Source organism: Struthio camelus, chromosome 4 (genome assembly GCF_040807025.1).
Source record: "Struthio camelus isolate bStrCam1 chromosome 4, bStrCam1.hap1, whole genome shotgun sequence".
Classification (NCBI taxonomy): Eukaryota; Metazoa; Chordata; class Aves; order Struthioniformes; family Struthionidae; genus Struthio; species Struthio camelus.
Genome location: NC_090945.1, coordinates 62,179,786 through 62,187,185, shown reverse-complemented (window position 1 = coordinate 62,187,185; position 7,400 = coordinate 62,179,786).

Sequence of the window (7,400 nt, the reverse complement as noted above, 5' to 3'; positions counted from 1 at the left end):
CTGAGGGTGCACTCTGTCCCTTCATCCCTGTCACTGATGAATAAGTTGAACAATACTGGACCCAACATTGACCCCTGGGGGACACCGCTAGTTACTGGCCTCCAACTGGACTCTGTGCCACTGATCACTACGTTCTGAGCTCTGCCATTCAGCCAGTTCTCAATCCACCTCACCAGCCACCCATCCAGCCCGCACTTCCTGAGCTTGCCTGTGAGGTTATCATGGGAGACAGCATTAAAAGCCTTGCTGGAGTCAAGGTAGACAACATCCACTATTCTCCCTTCATCTACCCCGCCAGTCATTCCATCACAGAAGGCTGTCAGGTTGGTAAGTATGACTTCCCCCTGGTGAATCCATGCTGACTACTCCTGACCACCTTGTTGTCCTTCATATGCCTGGAAATGGTATCTGGGATTAGCTGCTCCATCACCTTCCCAGGGATGGAGGTGAGGCTGACAGGCCTGTAATTCCCTGTGTCATCCTTCTTGCCCTTTTTGAAGACTAGAGTGACATTTGCTGTCTCCTAGTCCTCAGGTACCTCTCCCAATTGCTATGACCTTTCAAAAGCGACTGAAAGTGGCCTTGCAATGACACCAGCTGGCTCCTTCAGCACTCATGGGTGCATCCTGTCAGGGCTCATGGACTTGTGTATGTCCAGTTTGCTATGTGATACCTAACCTCATCCTCCTCCACAAGGGGAAGTCTTCCTTTCTCCAGACTTTCTCCCTTGTCTCCCGGGCCTGGAATTCCTGCAGGCAGGTCTTACCAGTAAAAACTGAGGTGAAGAAGGCATTCAGAATTTTAGTCTTTTCTGTGTCCTTTGTTAGCAGGGCCGTTGCCCCATTCAGCTGTGGGCCCACTTTTTCCCTAGTCTTCCTTTTGCCACTGAGGTACTTATAGAAGGCCTTCGTGTTGTCCCTGACATCCTTTGCCAGATTAAACTCCAGATGAGCTTTGGCTTTCCTAGCCCTGACCCTGCATGCTTGGATAATGTCCCTATATTCCTCTCAAGTCACCTATCCCTGCTTCCACCTTCTGTATGCTTACTTTTTATGTTTAAGTTTTGTCAGGAGCTCCTTGTTCATTCATGCAGGTCTTCTGACACCTTTGCTTGACTTCCTGCTCATTGGGATGGATTGTTCTTGAACTTGGAGGAGGTGATCCTTGAATATCAACAAGCTTTCTTGGACCCTCCTTTCCTCTAGGATCCTATCCCGTGGGATTCTTCCAGGCAGATCCCTGAAGAGGCCAAAGTCTGCTCTTCTGAAGGCCAGGGTTGTGATACTGCTTTTTGGCCTACTCCTTCTCCTCTCAGGATCCTGAATTCCACCATCTTGTGGTCACTGCAGCCAAGGCTGCCCCTGACTTTCACATTCCCAGACAGCCGTTTCTCGTTCACAAGTACAAGGTCCAGCAGAGCACCTCTCCTCGTTGGCTCCTCTATCACCTGTATCAGAAAGTTGTCACTGATTCTCTCCAGAACCTTCTCAGTTTCTTGTGCCCTGCTGTGTTGTCCCTTCAGCAGATATCGGGCTTGTTAAAGTCCCCCATGAGGACCAGGGCCTGCTGACATGAGACTACTTCTAGCTGTCTGTGGAAGACCTCATCTACTTCTTCCTGATCAGGCGGCCTATAGCAAACACTCACAACAATGCCACCCATTGATCTGCCCCTTAATCCCTACCCATAAGCTCTCAGCTGGCTCACCGTCCACCCCTAGGCAGACCTCCATGCCTTTCAGCTGCTGTCTCACATAAAGGGCACCTCCACCTCCTCACTCTCCCGGCCTGTCTTTCCTAAGGAGACTGCTTGCAGCTGTTGCAGCATTCCAGCCATGTGAGCTATCCCACCACATCTCCATGACCCCAATGACATCATAGCTCTGCAACTACACACAGATCTCTACTTCTTCCTTTTTATTCCCCATGCTGCATACATTGGTGTATGTTCGGGCACTAGGCAGAGGCACCCAAGCGTGCTGATTTCCCAAAAAAGGGTGTGCGAGGGTTTTACAGGCTGTTACTTGCCTACATGTAAATGCTTGAGGTGCCATCACTTAACCTCAGGGCCTTTGCTTGTCAGCCCTTCCATTGCTCCCTTGCATGGCTGCTGGTAACTCTCTCCCTCCCCCGTTGTTCCTAGTTTAAAGCTCTTCTTCCTTTGTTTTGTTCTTATATACTATATATTTAAAGCCACTTGCTCAAAGTTTGAACAAATGTGATCCATATCTAATTCTTGTTTGAATGCTACTCTAGGATAATACAACACTTCTTTTCAGTAAATCAGACCTAGATATGAACCACAGCAAACCCGGAGACATGCTGTGTTATCCAGATGATTAGATTTCGATATAGGACGCTTATATAGGTGCTCTCTGTTCTGGAAGTCATATGTCTTTTCCTTCTAAAATGCAATTCTCATGGTGATAACAGTAGCCAAAAACCTCTGTGCAGCTGATTGGCATAAAGTTAATACCACAATTTGCCCATATTTTAAAAGAAGTTTGTTTAGGACTTATGTTTGGGATGTACGCATAGATCTGCTGTTTTGCTTTGCCCTGCAATGATTTCACACAGTGGGAATGTTAATTTGCACATATTATCCTATTATCATACCTCTCTCTGGGGTTTATTAGCTTGGGTGCAATACTGCATGAACACGGCTAGACTGCCTTCAGACATGAGTTAGTTCATGCAGAGACAATATGAAAATCTTCTCTCCTTGGAGCTTTGTAAGTTGCTCTCATGCATATTTTTCCATATTGTACATTTTTATTAGTCTATGCCCATAAATACTATGTTAGGACTTACGAGATTTTCCACCTATTTATTGTACGTTAATCAGTATTATTAGTTAGTAACTTGTCTTGCATCAATACATGCCAGCATTTGTACATGGCAAAATGCAAATGATGATATTCATTCCCAAATGGGAGATGCATTATGAAGGTAATAAAAACTGAAAAACGTAACAGAAACAAACAGCTGGGCTAATATTCTTTTATTTAAAGAAACTGGTAGTGTTTTTATACTGACTGAAGTGGAGAGCTGAGAGAGTGTGAAAGTTGTTTGACTGATGACATCAAAGACTACAGATCTCTATCCAAATACCACGTGGGCAAGGCTAGCACAAGATCCTCATCAGTTGACTATCTGCAGCAGTATCAAACTAACTTAATGGCGCCCCTTTACTCCAAGGCTTATCTGTCACTAAAGGTGCCAATTAACATCAAATGCGATGTGTGGGTACTTGTAGGTCTCTGAACTGGACTCCAGAGATACAAACATGGTGTGAAAAATGCCAGTTCCTGGTCAATCTGTTCAACAGGACCCCTGTTGCAGACCTCACAATGTGACATTAGTGCCTCTGTCAGGAAAGAAAATGTTACTCACCCACAAACATCACATCCAGTCAGAATATATTGCTGCCTCTCTGAAAGGTTGTGCTGTCTCACCAGCTCAATGCAATTTGACAGCCAGCACGTGACAGAGGAAGTACTCAGGCTGAGGTTGCAATGATCAGTAAAGCAGCAAGAAATATTAAAAAAAAAAAATAAGGCAAGCATCTTTGACAGAAGGGTAGTCTGGGCTCTTTTGTGACTCTGATATAGCAGCGCCTGAAGACCTAGACTCCCTCATTCTAGTCAAAGTAAGGTGTCGTCTGTAAGAATGGTTAGCTTTGTTGTTTTATTGCAATCTATTAGTGCAACACACAGCACCCTACAGGCATAAACTCCAGTTCTTGCTGTGGTCATAAAAACATTACAATCAAATTTTCAAAGATGTTAGGCAAGTATCCAGCATTAGATCCACCTTTCTTTAAGAAGAGTCTCTCTCTCTCTACCACCTTGCCCTACCCCAATGTGCTGTGAGCTAACCTCTCCCCACCCTGAATCACAGCATTAATTAAGAAAGTTTTTGACTAATTACATTTCATACGGCCTCTTAGGCTGACCTAATTTGTGCTTGGCAGGCTCAGTAAGGAAAGTCAGTCAGTGAAGAATAAAACACTGTGAGCTGCAGTAAACAACTCAATGCAGGCAATATCTAAGCGATCTAAAACATACATCTATATCTCTTCAAAGGTAGAGACATAAAATGAGGTTTCTTTGTTGTTAATTTTATAAGCGCTTTCTGGGGCAAAATTAAATGGTGTATATGTTATAGCACAACATATTGTTTGGGAACCGTGCAGAAAGTTAGTGAATCATTTCCTCTTGGAGGCATTGTTGCTTTACAGCTTTCCCCAAGCAAGGGGAAATATGTTGCCCAAAACAACCTACAAAGTACATCTGGACTCTGAGTTTCATTTGATCTTCCAGATCGCTCTTGGCCGTGGAGGACTATACACAGCAGCGTATGCACCATGCTGCATGCTTGTGCAGGCACACCAGAGGGTAAGCAGGGTGGAAGGAACTGGGCAGAAATCAAGGCTCCACCCAGCCTTGACCTTCCTACGTATCTGCACAGTGGGAGACAGTGTTGACTTGATGATGGAAATGACTTGTTGAAGCCCTATTTCCCTTCAACGATGCATATTATAACTTGTCAAGGGAGAAAGGGGAGCCTTAAGCTCCTTTCCTTATTTATCTGGCAATTAGATTCCATTCTCAGTTGAGTTCTGCAGTTCTTACACCCACACAGAATGCCTGAAATCTAGCCAGAAATGAAAGAATTGCATTAGCAGGGCTTAAGTCTGAGCAAGAGTCATTACACGTGTAGCAGTGCTCTGTTACAATGCATAAAGATACTGTCCTCTCAATAGCTCACTGCTGACCCTTCTTGAAGTACTACCTGAAGATCAATGGCAAGCAACATGAAGTCACAGAAACATTGTCACAGAAAAGATGCCTGTGAAGGCCATCGAGTGTATCCTCTCTCTGGCAGCAGGACTAATGCCACCACTAGATCAGCTCAGCTGTGTCATTGCCTAGTCGAGCCTCGAAATCTCCAAGGGCTGCGATTCCCCAGCCTCCCTGGATAACCTCTTTCAGTGCTGCACTACCTTCCTACTGAAAAACTGTCTTGTAATGTCCGATCTGAACATCCAGTTCGTGGCCATGGCCCTGTGTTATACCATCGGCCATGTCTGAGAGGAGTTTGGCTTTGTTATTTGCTTCTGACAGTGCCAAAACGCTCGCTAAAGTCAATGCATGCTCCATCTACCACTCCTCTCATCAGCATAGGCTGATCGCTTCATAGGCTGATCACTTTATCACAGACTACCCTGCTCTACAGGCTCCCATCACTTCAAAATAATTCCTGGTGCTACTCAGGATATCAGTTTCCCCTTTTAGAGCATATTATCCATGTCCTTCATTTCCTTCACTTAGAAACAGCTGTCCGGTTGGGAAATGAGTAAAAAGTCATTGAAAGGAGGGATAGTTATGCTGACTATCGGCTACTGATAAGCACTGGCTATTTTTTTTTCACTGAATAAAGCTTCAGATTTTCAGCCTTCAAGACATGTTTCAAATCCTGACTACTTGTTCATGTTATTTCCCTGTAGGAGCCCTACACTTTTCTTCCTTTTTTTTAGGAGTACAGACTATTTACTGCTTTTGCTAGCTACTTGCATAATGCTTTTTACGATTCTTTTTTGGGTACTAACAATAGAGTTTTATGATGGGAGAATTTCACAGAATCACAGAATCACAGAACGGTTCAGGTTGGAAGGGACCTCTGGAGATCATCTAGTCCAACCTCCCTGCTCAAGCAGGGACCTCTAGAGCATATTGCCCAGGATCGCATCCAGACAGGTTTTGAATATCTCCAGGGAAGGAGACTCCACTACCTCCCTGGGCAACCTCTTCCAGTGCTCTGTCACCCTCACAGGAAATAACTTTTTTCCTCAGGTTCAGATGGAAATGCCTGCGTTTCAGTTTGTGCCCATTGCCTCTCGTCCTGTTGCTGGGCACCACGGAGAAAAGGCTGGCCTCATCCTCTTGACACTCCCCCTTCAGATACTTATACACGTTGATGAGATCGCCTCTCAATCTTCTCTTCTCCAGGCTGAACAGGCCCAGCTCTTGCAGTCTTTCTTCATAGGAGAGGTGCTCCAGCCCTCTAATCATCTTTGTAGCCCTCCACTGGACTCTCTCCAGTAGTGCCATGTCTCTCTTGCCAAATTTGCCAAATTAGAGCAAATGAACTAAATGGCTATTATTCTTTACTCAAGTTAAATTATCTTTGCCAAAATATAAAGTTTACTTAAGGATTTCATTAATGTTTTGGACATGCAGAATGTATACTTACATTATGCAGTTGAATGTAAAAAGCCAAGAAATACTCCTTATATGACTTCATCCTGCAGTTCATATATCACATAATAATAAAGCTGCTGAATGAGAACACTTGGCATATAGAAATTTACATCACAGAAGGGTTTTTTTAAATAAGAAGTGCTTCCCTACTCTCTTTAGTCCCAAATGTCATCCTTATCTCTTCCACATTCTGTATATCTGATGTAAATCCTAGTCAAATGGTTACTTACTTCCTACCTTCCTTCCACCCCTTCTGGTATCTGAAATCACATATCTGAAATGACATTAAGAAATGAAATTTCAGGAGCTAACAGGGTGACCAATCATATTTACCTAGGCTGTTTTAGTAAATAGATTTCCCTCAAACAAATCAACCTTGATATCAATTAACGGAAGCAAATGAACTGTAAGTGGAAAGTCTGCTATGTGCTTTGTATATGACCCATCCTCTAGGCTTTTGCCTAGAGAATCACTTTGATAATACACATGCATATGTTCCTTCAAGATGTGTGCTAGGCCACCCACCAAAAATTAACTGGCAGCTTTATCCTGCTCATCCTTCAGAGCTAGTTCAATCCAGTTTTGGTGCTTTCTCCTCTCTGAGCTCCCAGTGAGGTGTTCTGCCCTGTGCACACTCTTTTTCCAACTCACAGTTCCATGAAGCAATGGCAGAAGCAAAGCTGGACACCAAACTTAACATGAGGAAAGCAGAAGATTCCTCCAGCGCTGTAGTAACTGTACATCAAGTATTATGCTTTTCCTGTATGTTACATGGACACAAGCAGGTTATCAGCAGGTATGTGGAACTTACTGGAACTAAAATGTTCTCTTGGTTTACCGCTGTTCAGCATCTTTACCATATATACAACTAACTCTTGCTCTGACCTAATCGTTACAGCTCACTAGCATTAGCCAGTAATGGCATAAGAAGAAAGAGAAGCCAGAGAGACTGAACAGCAAATAGGAATTGCCAACAGTAAAGACTGGGTCTGTGAAAGAGAAAGAGCATGAGCTCTCCCTCTCAAAGTTTGAATGTACTAGCCTAGTTTTTCAAAGAGGCTTAGCTCTTGACTGCACCCATGCATCAACCCATGCATCAACCTTGCTCTTCGCTGTAATTCTGTCAGGTATAATAAAA